Source organism: Manis javanica, chromosome 15, assembly GCF_040802235.1.
Source record: "Manis javanica isolate MJ-LG chromosome 15, MJ_LKY, whole genome shotgun sequence".
NCBI lineage: Eukaryota > Metazoa > Chordata > Mammalia > Pholidota > Manidae > Manis > Manis javanica.
The window spans coordinates 6,753,271-6,777,355 of NC_133170.1; the positions used below are offsets into that span (position 1 = coordinate 6,753,271).

General features: G+C 43.6%; 1 long non-coding RNA gene across 1 annotated transcript in view; it reads right to left on the minus strand.

Annotated features, from left to right (window-relative positions):
- Positions 1 to 5,109, minus strand: part of LOC118970434 (uncharacterized) — a 56,410-nt gene extending 51,301 nt beyond the window's left edge. The window contains exon 1 of the long non-coding RNA XR_012125817.1: positions 990 to 5,109. This is a non-coding gene — a long non-coding RNA (uncharacterized lncRNA). The remainder of the gene's footprint in view (positions 1 to 989) is intronic.
- Between the last annotated feature and the right edge of the window lie 18,976 nt (positions 5,110 to 24,085).

The following is a 24,085-nucleotide window of genomic DNA, read 5'->3' on the forward strand; positions in this document are numbered from 1 at the left end:
TTTTCAGAGACCCCACTATTTGAACTGTTCTAGTGCTGAGGTGGGGGCTGCTTTATAACAGTGGGGCTGAGCACCAAGAGTATAGTTCCAGGGTCAAAAACAACTGGGAGAGGTTCATTCCCAATCTGGAGAGTGGTTTCCCTGAGCTGATTGAAAGGAAGGACTGGGAAGAGCCCCTGTAAATCCTCAGAGCCCCACCATCGGGAATTAGGACTTTGGAAAGGCTAGCTAGAGGGCTACAGGTCCCTAAAATTCTTCAGATGCTAACAATCTTTTTTCCAGGGTCCTGGCTCTTTGCAATTAAGAGCAGAAAATTGGTTTTCTTTAGGAGCCTTCATTTGCCAGAGTTGAACATGAATAATTTTAGTGGTTTCTCTTTCACGTGACTCATTTAGGATGCAACCGAGCTGGTTCGCCAAATGAACTAAATCTGGAGTGGCCATAGCTTTCCATTCCATTCCATGCTGGTCCTTTTAACTAAAACACAATGATCTCAGTTTAGCCCGTTAATAAACACAGAGTTAAATGTTACCTGGGTGGCTTCAACATCTAAAGGAAGTCCAGAACTAAAAAAAAAACCCTACCTGAAGTTAACTGTAATCATCATGAACACATTCAGCAAGCTTTTGTGAGCAAACCTGAGTTGCGTTCCAATCAACAGGCTTACAAAAAGCTACTATAATTGCTTGGTGGGGGTTTCCAGTAAGTTCCAGCATCTTGCCAAGTTAGAGGTCTGTTTCCCTAAATGCCTTTCAGGACGTTCCGGGCAGGTCTGGTGTTTGGCAAACTGCTCACCCACCAGCATGTGAGCTGATAGACATAAACCTGAGAAACCAGGTCGGTAAATTTGAAAAGTTCCAAAAAGGAGTTGAACCAAATGCCAAACAAGTACTGTCGGAGAGGACAAAGCCTTAAAACAGACACTGAACAAAGTCCGGAGAGCTCAAAACCCAAAAACAGTGGGGCTCAAAATCCAGGAGAAAATTTACCCTCACAGTCCAGGGTCTGCAAGAAAGCCGTTGGGCTCCACGGCAGTGTGCGGGTGGCACCTGCTTACTCACCAGCCTCGGAGTTACTGCGGGTCTTCTCTGCGCCCCCTCTGATCACCAAGCAATGTTATCCTTAAAAATAAAGCTGTCCATTATGTTGCCTGCAAAAATGGCGTCAATCCAGAATTGCAGAGAATGGCAATTGGGACCAACGAACTACTGCAGAACCATAGGCAAGTCTGGAGAACAAAATAGAGGAATACTCTTTTACAGAGGAAAGGAGGGATTGGGAGGGGCTTTTATAAACAAAAAGTCCGTTGGAGGAAAGAGGGAGTTCCAAGGATAGTGGATTTTCACTGAGTTGTGGCAGCCTCTCATTGGCTGGGCTGTTGGCAGGGGAAGACAAAAACCTCTCTACCTCCTGCTAAGGTAGTAAATTCTAAACTAGTACTGACTTGCAAACTCTCCTCTTCTTAAGTCTACACCTGAGGAAGACAGGTAGGGCATCAGAGGCTTCCCGATTCAGTGAGGTTTCCCTTTATTAATTTCACACATTCTAACAGGTGTGTGATAGCTCATGGTGATTTGATTTGCATTTCCCTGAGGATTAGTGATGTTGAGCAATGTTTCATGTGCCCGTTGGCTGTTTGTATGTCTTTGGGAAAATGTCTGTTTAGGTCTTTTGCCCATTTTTTGATTGGATCAATAAACAAAATTTAATATGAATAAATCCTAACTGATTTTAGATGAGCTATGTGCATAATTTCTAACACTTTTTTTTAAAACCCCAAAGTTTTTCTAAATTTCTCTTTACAATAAATATTTTGTGCAGCATGACTGGACAGAGTCCGGATCCTAAAATTTATGGCAATCCAATGTCAAGGTGGCAGGTGGCCCTTGTCAAAATCTAGAAGCTGGTAGAAATAAAATCAGATCAATAAAATTGCATTCAGTTAAGAGTTTATTGCACATATAACTGTACAAAAACTAGGAGTCTTTAAACCAACACTGGTGTGAAGCCCTGTGGGAATTTATATCTGCTGTTTCTGTCTTGACTACAATCATGAACTATAAACAAACCATCAAGGCAAATGTGCTTATACATATGATTTTTATACTTTATATATAAATTCCCACAAAGCCCAGAGGCATTTTATAGGATGGCTTATATAGTGAAAACACGGAAGCTATTTAATCTTTATAATGATTGGTTATAGCACTGGGGTTTTTCCAAATGACGGGATTGGTTAAAAGTGTTCTTCTTAATCTATTTTTGGAAAAACAATTTAGGTTTCATTTATGATTTTCAGAGAAACAACAAAAATTTTGCTTACGTTGCAGAATAAGCTATATTAGGTTTCGCTTACATGGCTTAACTTTCTGTCCAGGGAATTTTCAAGTCTGGTCTCCACTTTGTATTTTACTACCTCTATTCTTGTTCACTTAAAAATTAACGTAAGTGCTTTCCCTTACACACTGAGCAATTACGTGAAGGCACAGAACACTGCCCACCAAAAGAAGCACAAGCAGACGGGTTTAAAAATTAAAGGTTAATTTTGATCCGTATACCTATGTTCTTCCCTTACTTCATGTACCCCTCCCCTATCATCAGGTGGCCTGGAGTCTGTGCACCTTCGATGGAAGCATGGGCCACAGCATGGCCGGCAGATGTGTCCAGTGGTCAGCAGCAGCCAGTCCTTCCCCCACTGTCACTGGACCTGCCTGAGTTGGTGTCCCCAGCATGGGGACGTACTTCATTTAACAACAGACCCTCGGCCTCTGCCCGCAGCCCTCAAAGAGGGAGATACTGGTTAGGTTAGGTTATGTCTGGCAAGCCTTGGGAAAAGGAAGACAGGTTGTCTTTGAAAATGAGAGTCCTGTTCACAGCGTGCATGCCTCACACACTGCCGGGTGAGGCTGTGGCGGAAGCCAGAAGTGCAAAGTGCGAAGCTACCAGCTCCTGCCGGCTCATTTTTATAAACCTGTTAATAACATTTTCTTGAAATACGTTTTTCTTAAATGGGACGACGGTGAGCTGAATCGGTCCAAAGCAAAATTTCAGGGACCTGGTGATGTAAGGGAACACGGAGAGAAATGATCAGATCTCTTAAAGACATCCTGTTGTGATTAGAAGAGATCTTTACTGAACTGCCAGGTGGTAGGGTGATAAGACCCCCAAGACTCATATTCAGACGACCCGAACTAGTCTCTACGGGCAAATATTTGGTAGCTATGAGCCATCTGTTTGGCTGAGTGAGTCCAGGCTCCAAAGATCACATCACCTCTAAACAAATATCGAATATATATTTAAACAATATTGGTTTGATGGTGGACCAAGAAACCAGATCCGTTTTTGTCTCCATCCCTGGATTAATGCTGAGCAATTCTCAAAATAGTTACCTCTACCCTTTGGCATTGCTAATAATTTCTTCCTGTAATCCTAAAAAGGTAGCTAATTTTCAGTATTTTTTTTGGCTGGGGGGGAGGATTTACATGTTTATTATATTGGGTGTCCCAGCCATAAAAATACCATTTGCTTTTTTTTTTTAAACCAATAGTAGTTTCATTAGTTATGCCTTAACAAAACATAATGGTTTTAGTTGTATTTTACTGTCTACTTCTTTTTTCCTCCAGCTTTATTGGGGCATGACTAACAAATAAAATTGTATATATTTAATTGTATGTATTTATATATAAAATTTATATATGCTACTCTCTTGGCAGATTTCAAACCTACAGTACATCACTATTAACTATAGTCACCATGTGGTATATTAGGTCTCCAGAATGTATTCATCCTCCAGTTGAAGGCATGTACCGTTTGCCCAGTATCTCTCCTGTTCCTCTTACCCTTCAGCCTCTGGTTAACCACCACTCTGCTCTGTTACTACTACAACTTTATTTTTTGTCTTTAGATTTCACATGTAAGTGAGATATAAACGTTTTTCTGTGCGGGCTTACTTTACTTAGCATAATGTCCTGTTGTCACAAAGGGCAGGATTTCTTTCTTTTTTAATGAATGATATTACAATGTATTTATCCATCTATACATGTATACACATCACATCTTCTTTATTAATCTGTTGACAGATGCTTAGTTGTTTCCATGTCTTGGCCACTGTGAATATGTTGCAGAGAACATGCATGTGCAGATATTGCTTCAAGATACTGATTTCATTTACTTTGGCTATAAAACCAGAAGTGGAATTGCTGGATCATATGGTAGTTCTATTTTTAATTTTTTGAGGAACTTCCATACTGTTGTCCACAGTGGCTGTGCCACTTTACAGAACTACCAATAGTGCATGTGGGTCCCCTTTTCTCCACAGCCCAACCAGCGTGTTAGCTGTTCTTTTGTATAACAGCCATCCTAACAGATGTAAGACGATATTTCATTGTGGTTTTGATTTGTATTTCCTAATGATTAGTAATGCGAGAACCTTTTCATGGACCTGTTGGCCATTTGTATGTCCTCTTTAGAACAATATACATTCAGGTCCTCTGCCCATTTTTAAGTTGGGTTATTTGATTTTTTGCTATTGAGCTGTATAAGTTTCTTAAATACATTTTGAAAATTAACCCCTTTTCAGATGTCTATTTTACCATAAAAGATCTACAGATTCAATGTAATTCTTATCAAAATTCCAACAACATTTTTTCACAGAAATAGGAAAAATAATCCTACAATTTGTATGGAATCACAAAAGACCCCAAATAATAGCCAAAGCAATCTTGAGCAACTAGAACAAAGATGGTGATATATTTCTTGAGTTTAAACTATATTACAAAGTTATAGTAATCAAAACAGTGTGGTACTGGCAAAAAAATAGACACACAGAACAATGAAACAGAATAGAGGACCCAGAAATAAACCCACACTTATACACAGTCAACTAATTTTCAACAAAGTCACCAATAACACATAATGGGAAAGGACAGTCTCTTCAATAAATGATGCTGGGAAAACCAGATATCCACTTGCAAAATAATGAAAGTGGAAACTTATCTCACACCATACACAAAAATCAACTCAAAATGGGTTAAAGACTTAAATCTAAGGCTAAACTCTGTAAAACTCCTGGAAGAAAACATAGGGAAAGAGCTCCTTGACCTTGGTCTTGGCAATGAATTTTTGGATTTGATGCTAAAAGTAAAACAAATAAGTAAAAACAAATTAAGTGCATCTACATCAATTAAAAAGTTTCTGCACAGCAAAAAAACAATCAAGAGAAAGGCAACCTACAGAATGGGAGAAAATGTTAAAATCAGAAGCATTCTTTTTAAATGAAAAAGGACCTTGAAAGAGGGGGAGATGTCAGTGTAGGTATGTTGAGCTTGAATAGGCTTTCAAACGAGATAGGTTAAAAACAGTAAAATAGATATTTTGAGGCACAAAGTAACTGTTTAGCCAATAAAATTAATTAGGCAATAGCCAATTCTTCCCTTCACCTTTGGTTTTATAGAAAATAGTAAAAATAAGGTTGGAGTAAGAATTTAAATCAACTTCATTTCACAAAGTTACTAAGTATTTTAAATGTGAAAAGCAATATATAGAGAGGTGAATTAATGCAGCCCACCCCAAAGGAGTAGGGGATACACTACACTCTACCTCAGGGGATACAGACACTACCTGAAAAACTATGGCTATGATAGTGTTTGAAAAGTCATGCTAACAGAAGTGGGGCTCAATTAATTCTTCCTGAAAGGGTTAGGAAATGCTTCACAGATGAGGTGATATTTGAGCTGGGCTTTGGAGCAGAATGAGTACAATTTGTTCCATCGGCTGGGGAAGCAGTAAAGGGATTTTCTAGATGGTGGAGGTATACAACGTGAGCAAAGGCAGGCAGCAACGACATCCCAAAAGCTGTGGTTCTGCTTGGGGAAAGTGAGAAGTTTGATTCTGCTGGCACAAAGAAAATACAGGAGCATGCGGGTGAGAGTAAAAATAGTTTGGTCTGTGGAAATAAACAAAGACCAACCAAATAAGAGCAGAAAAAGGCTATTATTCAGAGCTTGCTGCAGCAAGGGAGTCAGCCACCATCATTTGTGTTTTAGCAGGAGCTCAAAGGCAGGCAGAGTGGGAAAGCTTTATAGTGGAAAAAAGGGAAGACTCCAGGTATGCCAGGCTATGGTCAATAGCTGCCAGCCTCCCTAATTTTTGCTCTGGCTTCCAGAGCAGAGGGAACAAGCAGAGAAAGCCAAATATGGCCCCCTAGCTAATCACATAGGGGGTTCCATTGCTAGGAGTCCGCCTCCAGCTTTCCTGTGCCAACAACCTCCAGTCCAGGCACACCGGAAGGCTTCTCTTTTTCCACTTCTGTAGCCAAACAGCTTTCCAACTCCTCTGCCTGCCTTAAGTCTCTACTCAATTTCAAGTGATGGTGACTGACTCCCTAGCTTCAGCAAGCTCTTTATAAATACGCCTTGCTTGTTCTTATTTGGCGGTCATTCAGGTCCCTACATTCAAGCCTAAGCCACCTCCATCACCTCAGGCCTTCCTCTTCAGCTCCTACCTTCACCAGTAATATAAATTGATACCAATTATCTAACCTTTCCAAAACATACAAAATGATACAACATTTATGATAAATAGCTTTGAATTGTGTTTGTAGCTGCTACTTTGGTGCCCCCATCCATACTCCTGACCCCACAGTGCATGTCTGACTGACCTCTGACTGCCTGAGGGTCTTCTCTGGTGGCCAGCTGTCCATAGGCCATGACTGACGGCAGCCGGCGCATAAACAACCCAGCTCCCTCACGCCTCCGGTGGGATGACTGGAAGGTGTACTTTCTGCACCAACTGGCAACATTGGTCACTGTTGCTGCTACAGTGGCTCACAATGGTAACTGGCTTGATAATCACCCTTTCTTCACCTGCCTTTTGTCCCTGTATGACTCGTCCATACCCCAGCCAGCGTTTCCTGGGGTCACCTTCCAAGTAAATTACTTGCTTTCAGATCCTTTCCTTAGGGTCTGCTTCCCTGGGAAGCCAAGCAAACAGAATTAGAAATAAGACAAATCACCTTTTGTTCTAATAACTAGCAACTACAGAGAGAGAGGAAGCCCAACTGGCTGCCCCAGAGGTTTCCACCGACGTACACGGTTTGGAAAGATAAAGAAAAGAGAGAAAAAGGGGGCGAAGTGATGATGCTGTTTGTAATTTAAGAAAAGCAGGCATCTGTTCATTAGCAAACATGTTCTAATAATTCTAATAAATTCTAAGAAAAAAGTTGTGTCATTTTATGCAATTGTTTAGCACTTTTGAATTAATATAAAACTAGATATAAAAGATTTCAGTACAAGTGGTTAAAGACAGAATCAGTAGTAAAATAATGTGATGGGAGAGTCTAATCTCTTTTCATAGAATGGAAGAAAACTCAACCGGAAATCTATCATTAATGTTAGAAGTGTTGGATTCCCCTGAGGAAGGCGCCGCCCCAAATCACTCACTAAAGACGTTTCTTGATGCAACAAGCAAGAGGAATTTATTCAGAAGCCAACTAGCTGGGGTCCAAGTCAGCCCGATGCAGCGGGTCTCAACGAGGACCCTGAGCGCTTACAACTAAGGGGTTATATAGGATTTTCTGAGGCATTCAGCCCTAGAGGATTACCATGGTTACAGATTATTTTGTAATAGCAAGATAACAATTCTACAAAGGCAGTAATTTTTCAAACCTACGATTTCTGGGTTGGCGCCACGTCCTGGGGGTGTAGCAAGATAAGATCATTCTCTTATTGCTAGGGTGAATTAGCAAGGTAGGGTCGGTATTTATGATTAACTAACCGAAAGGTTACCGCTGCCAGCAGTCATGATTGATTAACTTGTTTTTCCAGAGGAGTTACCTGGTTTCGGTTGTTCACTCTGAGTCATATATCAGAATGGCTTTTTAGGTTTCAGGATGGCCACTCTTAGGCTAACTTATTTCTCAGGGAGGTTGGGGTCCTACATTTCCCCACTTCTTTTACTGAACATTCTAATCATGGAATGTTGGTTTCTTCTTGATGTGTGAGGGTATGATACTGTTGTCTTAGCATTAGCACCTGCACAGCACTCACTCTTTCTCTAATAAAGGTTATTACTCGATTTAAAATGCAGGGACCTAAGGTGAGGAGCAATATAAAAATAAGCAGGGGTCCTGCCAAAGTGGATATTAGAGTTGTAAGCCATGGGGATCTAGAGAACCAGGATTCAAACAGGCTCTGGTTAGCTTCTCGTTCTCGCTTTCGCTGATCTAATCTTTCTCTTAGTTTAGACATTGAGTCTCTTACTACTCCAGTGTGGTCTGCATAGAAGCAGCACTCTTCTTTTAGAGCTGCACACAATCCACCTTCTTTTAGAAATAGTAAGTCTAACCCTCGTCTGTTTTGCAGCACTACTTCAGAGAGGGAGGTTAGGGACTCTTCAAGTTTAGAAATGGACTGTTCTATAGTTCTCAAATCTTCATCGATAGCTATTCTTAGTCCTTCATAATGTTGGTTCTCTTGTATAATTGCAGCCGCCCCTGTTCCTACTCCGGCTGCGACTCCTACTCTTAGTAATACAGCTAGAGTGAGTGAGACTGGCTCTCTCTTATGCCTTAGTCTAGGTTCCAATTCTGCCACGAATGAGAAGTCATCATGATACATTAGTCTGGGTACTAACTGGACCATTATACAGAATTCGTGGGAGAAATTGAAGACAGAGGTGGAAACACATGGAGTTAGTCCAGTATTACAGGCCCACCATCCTTCGGGTGGTGGGACTAAATACCTGTTTTCTCTTGTGGGGATCATGGGGATGGTCTCATTACATAAATTCTTATGCGTGGCGGGAACCGTACCTAGACACTTTCCTATTCCAGACACTTCGGTTAGTGTTAGCTTTTTATGACTGCCCCAACTACAAATTTCGTGGCTGGTTCTATTCTTAAAATCAGCTGACAATCCCAGCCCTTCATAATAAGGTGGTCCAGAAGAAAAACATAACCAACAGGATTTGGTAGTTTTAGGGTCGGTGGCATTTAGGACTCTGAAAGCTCCCTCAACGAGGTTGAGGAGGCGCTGTCCGTTGCTAGAAAAGGAGGTCAGTGGGCTAGGAGCAAAGACGGGGACAGCTGAAGTAATGACAGGGTTTGTTGGTGGAGTTGGGGTTCTCTTCGGGGCTGGGGTTGGGAGGCGAGGTTCATCTGGTAAGACAACGTTTGGTCTTACTGGAATAGCCGGGAGGGTCTCTACTTTGAGTCTAAGAGTGAATACAACTCCATTATCATATCCCTCCTGATAGAGTCTTAATCCCCACATGAGCCCTCTTTCCCAATTTGCCCTTTTTCCAGCTTCGGTAAAGGAAATATCAATAAGATTACAGGTGGAGCTGGTCATACATTGAGTCTGAGTACTGTTTCTTTTAACTCTTATGAGGCTTGGAGGGGAGCTCCCGGCATTTCCGTCTATCCAATGACATGTCCCTGTTTGTTCACAGCCCCAATTTTTGCAAAAGAAATCTTCTTTCCCACCACATTGGGAAACTTGCGCACTGCTAGTTGGGGCTGGGCACACGTAAAAACAGGTGTTCTGAAGTTCTTTGACAGTTCCAGACCCCCCATGTCCAGTATTGAGGGGGTTAGACATTCAGGAAAGCAGAACATGTTTAAAGAGAGTGCACAAATCTACCGTCAAAGTGGGCCACCAAGTCCTTACAGGATGCTGGCCTTGCAACTGAACTATCATCTGGCTATCAGGGGCCGGAGTAACAATTTGCCATGTTAATAGCCTGGGTTCATGAGGGTTAGGGTTTTGGTGGGTTGGAGGTGGCAGAAACATCAGAATTACTAACAGCATAATTCTTTTTACACAAGCAAAGCTTAAGGGGGTTATCAGTCCAAGTTACTCACCAGTCCGGGTCCGACGGGGGTGCCTTCTTTAGATGTGAAGCGTGTATCTAAGAAGAGACGCCGTCTACTTTCACAGCTGTGGGAGTAGTCAGGAGGACGATGAAAGGTCCCTTCCACCGTGGCTCAAGGTTTCCTGTCCGGTGCCTTCTCACATAGACAGGGTCTCCCACTTGGAACTGGTGAGGCACTGAGAGGTCCTCTGGCCGATAGGCTTCCTTGATGGAGGCCCACACCTCTTTCTGCACAGCCTCCAAGGCTTGTAACCTTTCAAGCAAAAACTTATTAGTTGCACACTCAGGGAATGTATGAAGATGTGCTGACTGAAGCGGGGCCGGGGCTCCAAACATTATTTCAAAAGGCGTTAGTCCAAAGTGGCCGGGAGTGTTCCTGACTCTAAACAGGGCAAAGGGAAGGAGGACCAACCAGTCACATAAGCCAGTCTCTATGGACAATTTAGTCAAGGTCTCTTTTAGAGTTCTGTTCATCCTTTCTACCTGTCCTGAGCTCTGGGGCCTGTATGCACAATGCAATTTCCAATTTGTCCCCAGGATCTTGGCCAATCCCTGACTTACCTGGGCAACAAAGGCAGGGCCGTTGTCGGAGCCGATTACCTTTGGGATCCCAAATCTGGGAAATATCTCTTCAAGGATCTTTTTAGACACCGTCTGAGCTGTCTCAGTTTTTGTGGGGAACGCCTCTGTCCATCCCGAAAATGTGTCTAGGAAAACTAGAAGGTACTTATATCTATACTTAGCAGGCTTAATTTCAGTGAAGTCAACTTCCCAATAAGCTCCTGGGCTATCTCCTCGAAGTCTTTTTCCAGATATCGCTTGATTTTTGCTCACGTTTACTAATTGACAGGGAACACAATTTTTTACAACTTCGTCAGCCAATTTTCCTAATCTAATAACATGATAAGGGGAGTCTCGAACCAAGGTTTTTAGATTTTTTGCTCCCAGATATGTCAATTGATGCAATTGCCTTAAGTATTCCTCTGCCTCTCTCTGGGGCAGAACAACTTTCCCTTTTTCAGACTTATATATCTCGTGGGGCGAGGAATTTTTGAACCCTAATTTGTTTATACAAGCAAGATCTTCAGGTGTATACTGGAAGCTTTTAATGTGGGTGGCTTCCGGACACACTTGGAGGGGTAAAATGTTCATTCCCTGAGCCGCTTGCTTTGCGGCTTGTTCTGCCCTCCGGTTTCCTCGAGCTATTGGAGAGTCATCTTTCTGATGTCCAGAGCAATGTATTATCGCTACTTCCTTAGGCCTATGGATGGCTTCTAGCAAATCTAAAATCTCTTGTTTATTTTTAACATCTTTCCCGGCAGAAGTTAACAGCCCTCTTTGTCTATAAATAGCCCCGTGTATATGAGCAGTGGCAAAGGCATATCGGCTGTCAGTGTAGACGTTAAGTCTCTTACCTTCTGCCATCCTTAGGGCTTGAGTCAGGGCGATGAGTTCTGCTCGCTGTGCAGAGGTGCCCGTTGGGAGTCCACTGGCCCATACAATCCGGTCATCATCTACTACTGCAGCTCCAGCCATTCTCTTACCTTCTATGATGTAACTGCTCCCGTCCGTATACCAAGTCAGGAGTCCTGTTCCCCCTAAGGGCTGGTCTTGCAAGCCCTGGTGGGTTCCTGTCTCCTCAGCCAGGATTTCTTGGCATGTATGAAGCACTTCCTTCCCCGAATTGGGGAGCAGAGTGGCCGGGTTTAGAATGGCGGGGGGGGCAAACTCTACACGATCACGATTCAGGAGTAAGGTTTGGTAGTGAGTCATTCTGGCATTCGACATCCATCTCTCGGGTGGCTGCCGAATTACACTCTCCAATGCATGCGGAGCAACCACAGTGAGTTTCTGTCCCAGTGTCAGTTTGTCAGAATCTTTAACTAGGAGGGCCACGGCCGCCACTACTCTCAAACAGGCAGGCCATCCGCTGCTCACTGGGTCCAATTTTTTTTGACAAATAGGCGACAGGTCTCTTCCAAGGTCCCCATTGCTGGGTCAATACTCCCCGAGCCACTCTACTCCGTTCATCTACAAAAAGGACGAACGGCTTAGTCACGTCTGGCAAGGCCAGAGCGGGTGCCGACAGGAGGGCCTTCTTGATTTCATCAAAGGCCTGTTGCTGTTCAGGTCCCCAGACAAACGGGGCTGCCCCTTTGGTTAGAGGGTACAGGGGGGCAGCTAAAGTGGCATATCCGGGTATCCATAATCTACAGAACCCTGCGGTTCCCAGAAATTCGCGGACTTGGCGCGGAGTAGTAGGGACCGGGATCTGCATCACAGTCTGCTTCCGGGCTTCAGTAAGCCACCTTTTCCCTTCTCTCAGGGAATACCCTAAATAAGTCACTTGTTGTTGGCAGATCTGTGCCTTTTTGGCAGATGCCCTATACCCCAACTTAGCGAGTTCAGTCAAAAGGGCTCCAGTGGCCTCTTGGCAGACTTCCTGTGTAGGGGCGGCTATCAGTAAGTCATCAACATATTGTAACAAGGTTACCTGTGGGTTGGAGACTTGGTAAAAGGCCAAGTCCTGGTGTAAAGCCTCGTCAAAGAGGGAAGGTGAATTCTTGAATCCTTGTGGCAAGCGAGTCCAGGTCAATTGTCCAGTAGTTCCTGTGGAGGGGTCTTTCCACTCAAAAGCAAACAGCGGTTGGCTATTCTGGTGCAGGCGCAAACAAAAGAAGGCGTCTTTTAAATCTAAGACTGTATACCAGGTGTTTTCCGGGGCCAGAGAGCTTAGCAAGTTATAAGGATTCGGCACAGTGGGATGAATGTCCTGTGTTCTCTTATTGACTTCTCTTAAATCCTGCACGGGTCGATAATCTCCCATTCCCGCTTTCCTTACAGGCAGCAAGGGAGTGTTCCATGGGGATTTACATTTTACTAATATCCCCTGTTCTATGAGCCTCTGGATATGGGGCCTAATTCCATCTCTGGCTTCTTTACTCATTGGATATTGTCTCACAGTTATTGGTAAGGCTAAGGCTTTCAATTCTATGACCACCGGAGGCTGGTTTACAGCGAGCCCCATACCCACCGTCTCTGCCCAGGCCCCTGGAAACTGGTTGAGCCACCTCCGACTAACTAGGGAGGGTTCCGGTTCCTTAAAAAGGCGGTACTCGTCCTCTAATCTTATGGACAGAATACTTAGGCCCAAAGGTTTCTTTTCTCTATCAGTCACTCGGGTATCTTCAGCCTGAAAGGATATTTGGGCCCCGACTTTGGTCAAGATGTCTCTTCCTAACAAGGGTGTAGGGCATTCCGGTATAACAAGGAATGAGTGGTTTACTTGTCCCACTCCTAAGTCCACTGTTCTTTGGGTAGTCCATGCATATTGTTTCTGACCCGTGGCCCCGAACACCCAAGATTTTTTGCTAGAAAGGGGGCCTCTAGCTTGGGTCAGTACTGAATGTTGAACACCTGTATCTACCAGAAACTCAACGGGTTGCCCCTCCACTTTCAGAGTTACCCTAGGCTCGGGGAGGGGCTCCGAGCCCCGTCTTCCCTAATCCTCATCTTCTAGCAGAGACAACACCTTCTTCGGAGGTCCCCGCGGTGGTTTCTTAGGGCATTCTTTCACCCAATGCCCCTTTTCCTTGCAGTACGCACACTGATCTTTATCCAAAGGAGGCTGGTTGCCCAGGGGCCCTGCCTTACTAGTTCTACCACTAGAGGGCGGGCGTCCCTTTCTACTACTGCGGCCAAGATCTTTGTTAAATTTCTCTCATGCTTCCAATCCCTCTTCTCCTCTTTACTTTCCCTTTCTTTTTTCTTCCTTAACTCCTTCTCCTCCTCAGTCTCTCTCTTATGATAAACTTTCTCTGCTTCTTTCACTAAATCCTTCAGCGACAAATCCTGTAAGCCTTCTAATCTCTGAAGTTTTTTTCTAATGTCGGGTCCGACTGTCCGATAAAAGCAAGGGCCACTGAAGCACTATGCCCCTCAGAAGTGGGATCAAAGGGAGTATACCGCCTGAAGGCTTCTATCAGGTGCTCTAAGAATACTGCAGGTGCTTCAGTGGCCCCCTGACTGACCTCTCTTACCTTGGCCATATTAGTGGGGCATCTTGCGGCCCCATGGAGACCTGCCACCAGAGCCTGACGATAGATGGTTAGTCGCTCCCTACCTTCTGGAGAATTAAAGTCCCAGTTGGGTCTAGTCAACGGGAACCCCCTCTCTATGTCATGAGGGAGTTGCGAAGGCCGCCCGTCGGTTCCAGGCACATTCCTTCGTGCTTCCAGGAGAATCCTCTCTCTCTTCCGTGGTGAAGAGCACCTGCAAAAGCTGCTGACAGTCATCCCAGGTGGGCTGGTGGGAAAACATCAGGGACTCTACTAGACCAGTTAGTTTCTGCGGTTCCTCTGAAAAGGGCGGGTGGTTAGCTTTCCAATTATACAAATCAGCAGAGGAGAAGGGCCAATATTGCAGAGGTTGGAAAGGCGGTTCCCCTTCTTCCCCAAGGATGGGAACTCCATAAGACCGGAGAGGAAAGATACCCGGTGGGTCCAAGATGGCCCCTCGGCGGCGCCGGGTGCCCTGGGCAGGTCCCGGAGCCGGACCCACTGCCTCAGCATCAGGGACTGAGGGTGCCGGGGCCGGCGATGCTGGGAGTGCCGGGGCCGGGGGCACCGGGGGTGCCATAGGGGCAGGAGGGTAAGGAGGGGGAGGGGGATCATCAACTATAAGCAAATCTTGAGTATCAGGGTAAACTTTGGTAGTTTCTTTTTCCTTTTTCTGAGGTTGAGTCTGGGCAGCTAAAACTCGAGGGCCCATTTTCTTTTGCACCCAGGGCTTTACCCAGGGCGGTGGGTTCTCCACCAACTCTTGCCAGACTACAATGTAGGGTTGCTGATCCGGGTGTCCTTGAGACGAATCCTGGAAGACAACAGCTTTTACTGCTAATAAAGTGGGGAGATCAAAAGTCCCCTCCGAGGGCCACCCAACATTGAAGGTGGGCCATTCAGAGGTACAGAAAGTCTGCCATGGTCCCTTTTTCACTTCTACTGACAAGTTATGTGCCTTCGCTCTGACTTCCGTCCAATGATCTAATGTTAGGCTAAGGGGGGTCGTCACTGTCTGTCCCATTGTCAGTATAATGATAATTAGACACGTAAAAGACACGAAAAACAAAGACACACACAAACTGGACACACAGTGGCCGCTTTTGGTTCTTTTCAGAGTCTCGAACAGAAACCGAAAGGAATCAGAGGGTTGATATTCTCGGCGCCCAAAAATCAACCCTATCTCATCAGGTTCGGTTTGCTGGAAAAACAGATGGGAGGCTACCAGGCGTCCCTGGCCCCCCAACCTCCCTGAGGCGTCCCCCAGGGTTGCAGCCTGCGGTGCTCTAGTACGTCTACCGACCGCAGTCTCGGCCCCTTTACAGGATCGAGATGGCTGCCAGACAACAGGTACCCTTCAGAACTCTGACCGGTCTCACTGAAACAGAAAACAGAACACAAACAACAACTCAAGGCGCCACCAATCTTACCTCTTCCTCCAAGAGCGACTTCGGGAGTGAAGCAGGGTGGACGCAAGATCCCGGACGAGCCCCCAAATGTTGGATTCCCCTGAGGAAGGCGCCGCCCCAAATCACTCACCAAAGACGTTTATTGATGCAACAAGCAAGAGGAATTTATTCAGAAGCCAACTAGCTGGGGTCCAAGTCAGCCCGACGCAGCGGGTCTCAACGAGGACCCTGAGTGCTTACAACTAAGGGGTTATATAGGATTTTCTGAGGCATTCAGCCCTAGAGGATTACCATGGTTACAGATTATTTTGTAATAGCAAGATAACAATTCTACAAAGGCAGTAATTTTTCAAACCTACGATTTCTGGGTTGGCGCCACGTCCTGGGGGTGTAGCAAGATAAGATCATTCTCTTATTGCTAGGGTGAATTAGCAAGGTAGGGTCGGTATTTATGATTAACTAACCGAAAGGTTACCGCTGCCAGCAGTCATGATTGATTAACTTGTTTTTCCAGAGGAGTTACCCGGTTTCGGTTGTTCACTCTGAGTCATATATCAGAATGGCTTTTTAGGTTTCAGGATGGCCACTCTTAGGCTAACTTATTCCTCAGGGAGGTTGGGGTCCTACAGAAGAAGGAGTTTTACCATTAGTTAAACAAAGAAGCAAATGTTTTAGTGGTTTTTGAATGTTTTGGGCTGACACATTTATAGACTTAAAATTTACTGAGGACTCCTACGAACTTTTATTTATGTTGTTTATAGTTGTCAATATTTACCATATTAGAATAAATATTATTGTAATATTCAATGACAATTAAAACTAAGGACTTAAATATATTGGTTAATCCATTTTTATAATAGCAGTAAATAATCATGAATAACACATTTTTGTAAAAAAACTTTTTCCTGAGAAAAGAGGCATTACTTTACATTTTTGCAAATTTCATTAATGTCTAGCCAACTAGAAGACAGCTGGATTCTCATATCTGCTATAGATTCAATCTGTTACTGAAGGCAAATTCTGGTGCACTAAGACCCCCACCCCTTAAGATCCAATCACCACAAACCAGATGGTCGCCCATCCCTTAAGATCCAATCACCACAGACCAGATGGTCGCCCATCCCTTAAGATCCAATCACCACAGACCAGATGGTCGCCCATCCCTTAAGATCCAATCACCACAGACCAGATGGTCGCCCATCCCTTAAGATCCAATCACCACAGACCAGATGGTCGCCCATCCCTTAAGATCCAATCACCAATGCAGAACACACCCTACCCATACTCCTTAAAAACGCGCTTCCTCACCCAAGAGCTGCTGCTCCCTTTCTCTGGGGGCAGGCATTTCCTCTTTCAGATAATAAAACCTCTTGTGGGGCCCGTGTCTCCTGAGTCATTCTGGGGTAAGAAGGGTCATGGCAAGATACCCTTTCAGTTACAATACCACTCAGCATGTTGTCTCTGGACAACTGGATTTTATATTCCTGAGAGAATGAAAGCAAAAAATGCACATTATGGTTTATTATGTTTTTTAAAATGGTTTTGACTTTGTGGAATCCCTGAAAGGATTTTGGGGATTCCCAGGGTCTTTGGGCTGCACTGGAAGAACTGCTACATGAGATACAGAAATCAGAGAGGCACTCCAATCCGAGAATATGCATTCCACGGAGCATGGTCACACCACAGAGGAAGATGTTGAGACACCACGCTTTCTAGTTGTGGCTTTTAGCAACTTTGTAACCTGCGGAACTATGTCATTGTCTTTAAATGGAAGCAACACTCTCCTGCTAATTGTCAAGTTTCAAGCCAATTTCAAGTTTACTCACATTCTTCCTGCTATTTATTGCAGCTGCACATGCATCCATGCCAAGGAGAGGGGCTTAACAGCCTCGGAGGCACAGAGGCTTGGGGGTAGGGGGTTATGCCAGCTACCAGCGGGGACCCAACCCAGGCCCAGTCATCAGGGTGTAACCAATTTTCACATGACTTAGGGCTCTGCGGCCCCTCGATTAGTTATAGTTGGAGGGGGAGCTGAGCTTCTTTATCAGAACCAGAGCAAGACTTTGAGCAGAGCACACATGTAAAACAGTCATATTAGATCCAGAGAGGGTTCCTTTTTGCAAAGCAGTTCATCTATTGTTCCCTTTTTAATCCTGGCTGGGCAATAGGGAAGTGATACTGTTTATATTTCAGTTTTCATTACAGAAGAGAAATATTTTCTTTTTGTTTTATTTTTTAATAAACGCTACATATTTAAAGTGTATATATATTTAACATGATTTGGCATGCACATATGTAGTAAAAGGAATACTACAGTCAAGCTAATTAAAATATCTCTTCTCATATTACCATTTTTTGTGTGTGATGATTGTTGTGCCCAGTTTCCTTGAGTCCCCTGTGTGGAGTCACAGTCACCAAGTTCAGACACGAGATGCAAAAGCAAAACAAGTCTTTATTGCTAGTTCGAACTAGGGTCTCAGTGGCCCATCAGAACACAGGACACAATCTCAGACCCTGAGCAAGGTTCCCTTTTTGCTTTTATACTCCTTTTGAAAGCAATTACTAGTTAGCAGATGTAGCAAAAATGGTTAGGGGCTTTCCAAGGGGCAAAATGGATATTTACTTATTGTGGTTTTTTCTCAGTATTCCTAGTTTGTGGTTTTTCCAGGGCTGGGGTACATCCTCTCTTATTTTGCTTAGGACTGGGATTTAACACAAAATGGAGTTAGTTAGGCTAAGCTTACAAAATGGAGTAAGTTAGGTCAAGCTAACTTTCCGGGGGTCCCACAATGAGGGCCCCTCAAATCAACTTTTAGCAGATTTCTAGTATTTAGTAAGGATTGTTAACCATGGTCATCACACTAGATAGACCTCTAGACTTACTCATTCGATAGACTACAACTTTATATCCTTTGATCAACACCTCCCCATTTCTCCCACCTCTCTGCCCATCAAAATACTAAAACTAGAGCTACCAGACGGTCCAGCAATCCATCTTCTGGATATATACTGAAAGGAAACGAAATCAATACCTCGAAGACGTATCTGAGTTCTATGTCCACCACAGCATAGTCACAAGAGCCGAGAGAAACAACCTGTCTTTCAATGGATTAATGGATAAAGAAAATGTGGTTTGTATATACAAGGCAATATTATTCAGCCTTAAAAATGAAGGCAATCCTGCCATTTGCACCATGAAAGCATTATGCCAAGTGAAAGAAGCCACACAGAGAAGAGCTGCATGATCTCAGTTACAGGAAGAATCTAAAGAAGTTGAACCCATAGAAGCAGAGAGTAGAGAGATGTTTTCTAATTCCAAAATTATAAAAGTAAACCAAACACACAACCACAACAACTGGAAGGAAGCCCATCAAATACAGAATCGTGGTGGCTTCAAAGGAGGAAGTATGCAAGACCGAGGTAGCAGAGGCCACAGGAGGGATTTAACTTGTTTCCTCTTTTATTAAAAAGAACTCAAACATGACTGTTACTACGTGATAATTGTGGGTGGTAGGTATTCGGATATATAAGGGCCAATAAAAACTAAAAGTAAGAGGTTTATTTCTTTTTGTTGAAAATGAGGGAAGAGATTCTCACTGTCCTTTTGTCAGAGTATTTTCTTTAGGAAACTTGTCATTGCAAATTCTTTCTTTGCCCCTTTGAGATGTATGTTAAATCTTTATAAAAGGCTATTGCCAATTTTACATCCCGGGAATGTCTTTCCCAAAGAAATTGGGGTCATCACTTTGAAAGGTCAACGTCAACGGAGATAAGGCCCTTTTCCCGTGGTTTCTGGGGGCAAGAGCCTACCTTCCACGGGCGCCTTTTCATGAACAGGCTGGAACGAGCTGCAGGACACCAGTCAGGAGAACTGCTCATCTGAAAGATAAGCCAAGAAAGTGAGATGCCACCAGACCCTTCTTGCCCAAAGGGGCTTTTGAAATCTGATTTTGTGTGAAGGGTCCAGAAAAATGTAACTCCTCCAAGTCATTCTACCTAAATGCAGTCATAGCTGAGCTGGGGCTGTAACTAATTTGTCTGAAACTTATCTATCAGGATCCTACCACGGAAGAGTAATTAATAAGTTATTTTACCGAACACGCTTTCCTATATCAAGAAGGCTCAAAATGCCAAGTGTTATCATTTTAATCTGGTTTGGATAAGTGAGTGGTAGGAAACAATGAAAGTAGGATATAAAAGGAAGATTGGATTAGATTGTATTGACAGAATTTTATTTGCCTAAAAATTGTGAGAAAACACCCAGTCGTTTTGCTGTCAGAAGATCATCAACTTCTGATAAGACCATCACAGAAATCTACTCAAAGTTGAGTTTATTATTTATTATTATTAAATTTACTGCAAAGGAGAGGGCCACCTTGATTCAAGTATGACTCGGAGGGAGGGGAAAAGGATGGATTAGGGGAGGGTTAAGGATTAAGGGTTTGACATCTAGGCTTTAGTGGTTAAAGAAGGCCCTTCAAGGCAGAGACCTAGTTGGAAGTGAGAAAAATTTAGGACAGAGAAGTAAGGATTTAAAGGAATTTTTATAAGCATGTTGTCAGAGAAGCAATCTCCCAGGACAGCAAGCCATTATCTTAATAGGAGAGCTGTTCCTATAGGCCATCTGCTCAGATACACTGATTAGCAAGCATTTACTGGGGTAAACGGTAATTTATTTTTTCTTCAGTCTTTTCTTCCAGGGCAAGACTCCTGGAACAAAGGAATTAAAGCAAGTAGTTGTAATTTCCACTCTTTCAAAAATTCTCCTTTTAAAATCCACTAATACAAGAGATCAATGAAATACAGTTCAGAAAATAGGTGCGGCAAGTAAGTATGGCAAAGGATGAATGTGTGACTATGTAAGAACAATATGAATATTAAGTATATATGGTACCTTATGTCATTCATATGCTATAAAGTACTTAAATATGAAAACTCAAATAGGTTAAAATTAGTTAAGCATGAAAAAAATTATACCATGCAAACACTACTGTGTATCAGATAAGTAGACTTTTGGATGAGGAATATTAGCAGAAATAGAGACAGGATGTAAATCTTGACAACGTAACCTCCTCTAAAAAAAGTGGATAGGACCTCCACCCCTTGGTTCCTGGACTCATGCATTTGGCTAGGGCACACCACCATATATTGTATATAAGGCTTGTGTCTCTCCAGTGTCACAGCACCCCGTCCTGTAAGGTAAAGTATCTTTTAACTGATGGAGTAACTAAGACTGTAGTAGGTGATTTTAAGCGAGATGCTTCTGGGTTCTTGGGACTTGCAGAAATGCTAGAGAATTCTGTGGGTGTAATCCCACTCCATTGTGCCCTTAAACAGGACAATAGATTTATAGCTATAAAGCTTCTGGCCGGAGTCAGCATACTGCACAACCAATTCATAAACCAGGCCCTAATTTCTCTCCTTCTGCTCACCCCTCATGAGGCCATGTGTGGACTGGGGGAAAGCTAGTGAGGGAGGAGCAGGTGTAATGGAACACTGCGTCACCTGCTCTTACGTTCTGAGCACACCTTCAAGACCCGCTTGGGCGCATACTGTGTGTACTATTTTCATTCAATGATGAAATGCTGCCTCACCTGTCCAATTACGCAGTCTGTGAATCAGATAACACCCCTTTCACGAGAGGCAGCTCAGGTCAGAGTCAACTGGTGTCCTAAGAACAGGGCCCAGCAGCAATCTAGGAGCTTGTCCTCAAATGGAGAGTGGTCAGCAGAAGAGGGCTTGGTGTGAGGGGTTCTGCTAGTTTTCTCCTAAAAGGCAACTTTAAGAGCCTTCATACAGCACAGAGAGCCCCAGTACCACCGGGCCTGCTTGGCCTTTAGCCTGATGGCAGGGCAGCCGGAGGCCTCACACAATGGAATCGTGTGTTCTCTGATAAATGCCTAGGGCAGCATATGCATATATGGTGTATGTTGCCTCCAAACTCTAGAGGCCCATCTTCAGGCATGCATGTATCTCACTAAGTCTTGTAGAATGTTTATTATTTCTTGCTCGTCAGGTCCAAAAGGCAGATGATCATCAAAGAAATGGACCAACATTCTGAAGATACGTGGTTACATAAAAATATTATTAAAATAACTTCACCAATTTCTTTTTACTTTCCAATGTGACTACTAGAAAACTTAAAATGACATATGTGGCCCTCATTTTATTTCAGTTGGGCAGCACTGTGCCAGGCAACAGGCACAAATTTAACTAAGCCAGGGCCCTGCACTCAAGGAGCTCCTTACTTGTTGGTGAATTCAGGTTGATTGACACATGTGATAAGCAGTCTTGCAGCACATAAAAAATCATCATGCTGGTACCGTACAAAGAAAGAAATGGGGAGAATGGCACAGACAGCAGGAAAGAAAGTGACTTCAGGGAAAGGCATGTTTGCAGTCCTATGGGGGTTCCCAAAGTCACCTGAACACCACTGGAATTCAGATAGGTGGCTGGTGACTTCAGTTCCCAGCTGTAGCAATTACATGTGACCTTGATCACATGGGAAAGGGTTCATGTGACTCCACAGGACATGCTTAGGAAAGGTTTTAGTCAAGGATACACTTCAGCAGGAGGAGAGCAAGGGCAGACAGAGAGCGGTCAGAGGACTCTGGGCCCCACCCCACGGCCCTTTGTCGGTCACACAGGACATCCTACATCTTCCAAACTTGAACCTTGAAGATGGACGTGGTTCTGTAGTGCCAGGATGCTGAGGCACAGGGTTACTGAGGGGTCTTTCTCCCTCTGCAGGTAGCTAAGACAATGCTAGGTATCTTGTTAACCAGTTGCATCACTGTCTGTCTTCATCTTAGCCAATGAGTCAGCCTTCCAGGGCTCCCTGGGGTAAGCAGAGCTGCTGGAACCTAAGAGAAAAGCCATCTTCCATGCAGGCCTTCTATTCGATGCAAAGAAGGAGCAATTTGGGGTTAATTTAGCAAAGGATAGTGGTAAGTAGCCTGTAGGCTCGCCCCTGGTGATTCCTTACCCCTGGTATTTATACCCTTGGCAACCAACCCCCTCAGTTTTGAGTGTGGATTGGAAATTTGTGGTTTACTTCTAACAAACAGAATGTAGCGACATGATGACAGGATGTCACTTCTGAGATTAAGCTATGAAAAGACTGTGACTTCGATCTTGCCTGCTCTGGCACTCAAGTTCTGTCGCTCTGAGCAAAGCGCCATGTGGTAGGCTGCCTTATGAAGACAGCAGCATGGCGAGGAATTGAGGAGGCCCCTGACCAAAGCTGGAGCTGAGGCCCTCAGTCTGGGAGACCTGAATCCTGCCAACAATCACAAGCAAGCTTGGAAGCAAATCCCTGCCCGATTAGACCATCAGATGAGACTACCCAGCCAATACCCTGATGGCAGCCTGGAGAGACCTTAACGAGAAGACACTCAGCCAAGTTTTCTAACCTGGAGGAACAGTGACAGGCTTATTGTTTCAAGCCTTTTACAGTAACGTTAACTGTGACCTACAGTGAGCTCATTTGGCAAAAAGGTAAATACATGATGGCTAGCAGTTCCAAATACATAAACATGGCACATGGTGTGAGTTGCACATGAAGGGAGGCTAAGATAAGGTCACACTGATACAGGGAGAAGTTAGGGCAGAAAAGCACTAGTTTTATCACTAGAAATTTTAAGTACAAAGCTAAACACAGGAAGCTGAAGGGCAGTGTGGGTACTGGGTACTGTGCTGGGATTCCTTCGGAGGCATGTTCTAGCCAACTAGTGAGAATCTGTCACCATAGAGAAAGAGCAGGTGTTGACATCTATCATGCAATGGAAATGGTCATTGGTAAGAAATGGATTGTAATTGCTGATTTTAGGGTTTAGGATCAAATTATTATATTAATATCTTAGATGACCCTTTATCACATAAAAGATGTTTGACTTTAAGTTACTTTTCTGTCACTGTTTTCTCATATGTATAACAAGGACAATATAATTTCCTAGTTTATTGTGAATACTAACTAACTAATGAGGCAATGAATGAAGCTAATAAATGATGTATTTCAATCTGAGCACAAAAACAAAACTATTCACATATTTCGTTTCCTGTAAGATTCACTGAAGCATGCAGAGTTAAGATCTCTCTTCCCATGCACAATAACTTATTATGCTCAGCCCATTGCAGCCATAAGTATACAGCTTATATATTCTGATGTCTCAAAAATTGTTTGTACGGCAGGAAATTATACTATCACAAGGTAGGAGCCATATTTTGGACATGCAGTTCAAAGCCTTTAGAGCAGGCACATTCCCAATGACCGACAGAATTCAACACATCTAAAATGCCGCCACAGTGAACAATAGTAGTTTCCTTACAATTACATTGGCCTAGAATCCCAAACCAGTATTAACCTGAAGTTACAGAGAAATCAGAGAACAGAAGACAGGAAGGAAATAACTGAAAGAATACAGAAATGGAAATTCTGAATTTCCCTTTTTGCCCCCTCCAACTCTTTCAATTCAGGTCAACAGTTTAGGTTTACTGCTACTTAAAAAACAAGAAAAACCTCTATTATATCACAGATAAATACATTCTACTTAGGCCAACCAAAAGGTAGGAGAAATTTTAAAGATATCAAGTTAAATCTCAGACATTTCATTGTACTCTACTCTAAAATAGCACCTCTGAAAAGAATGCTATTTAGGATGATGGTGGTGAGTACAACAGCATGACTCCATTCCCTATGCTGGGTTGACTCAACCACTAAGAGGTGTGGGTTAACTTGTTCAACACCAT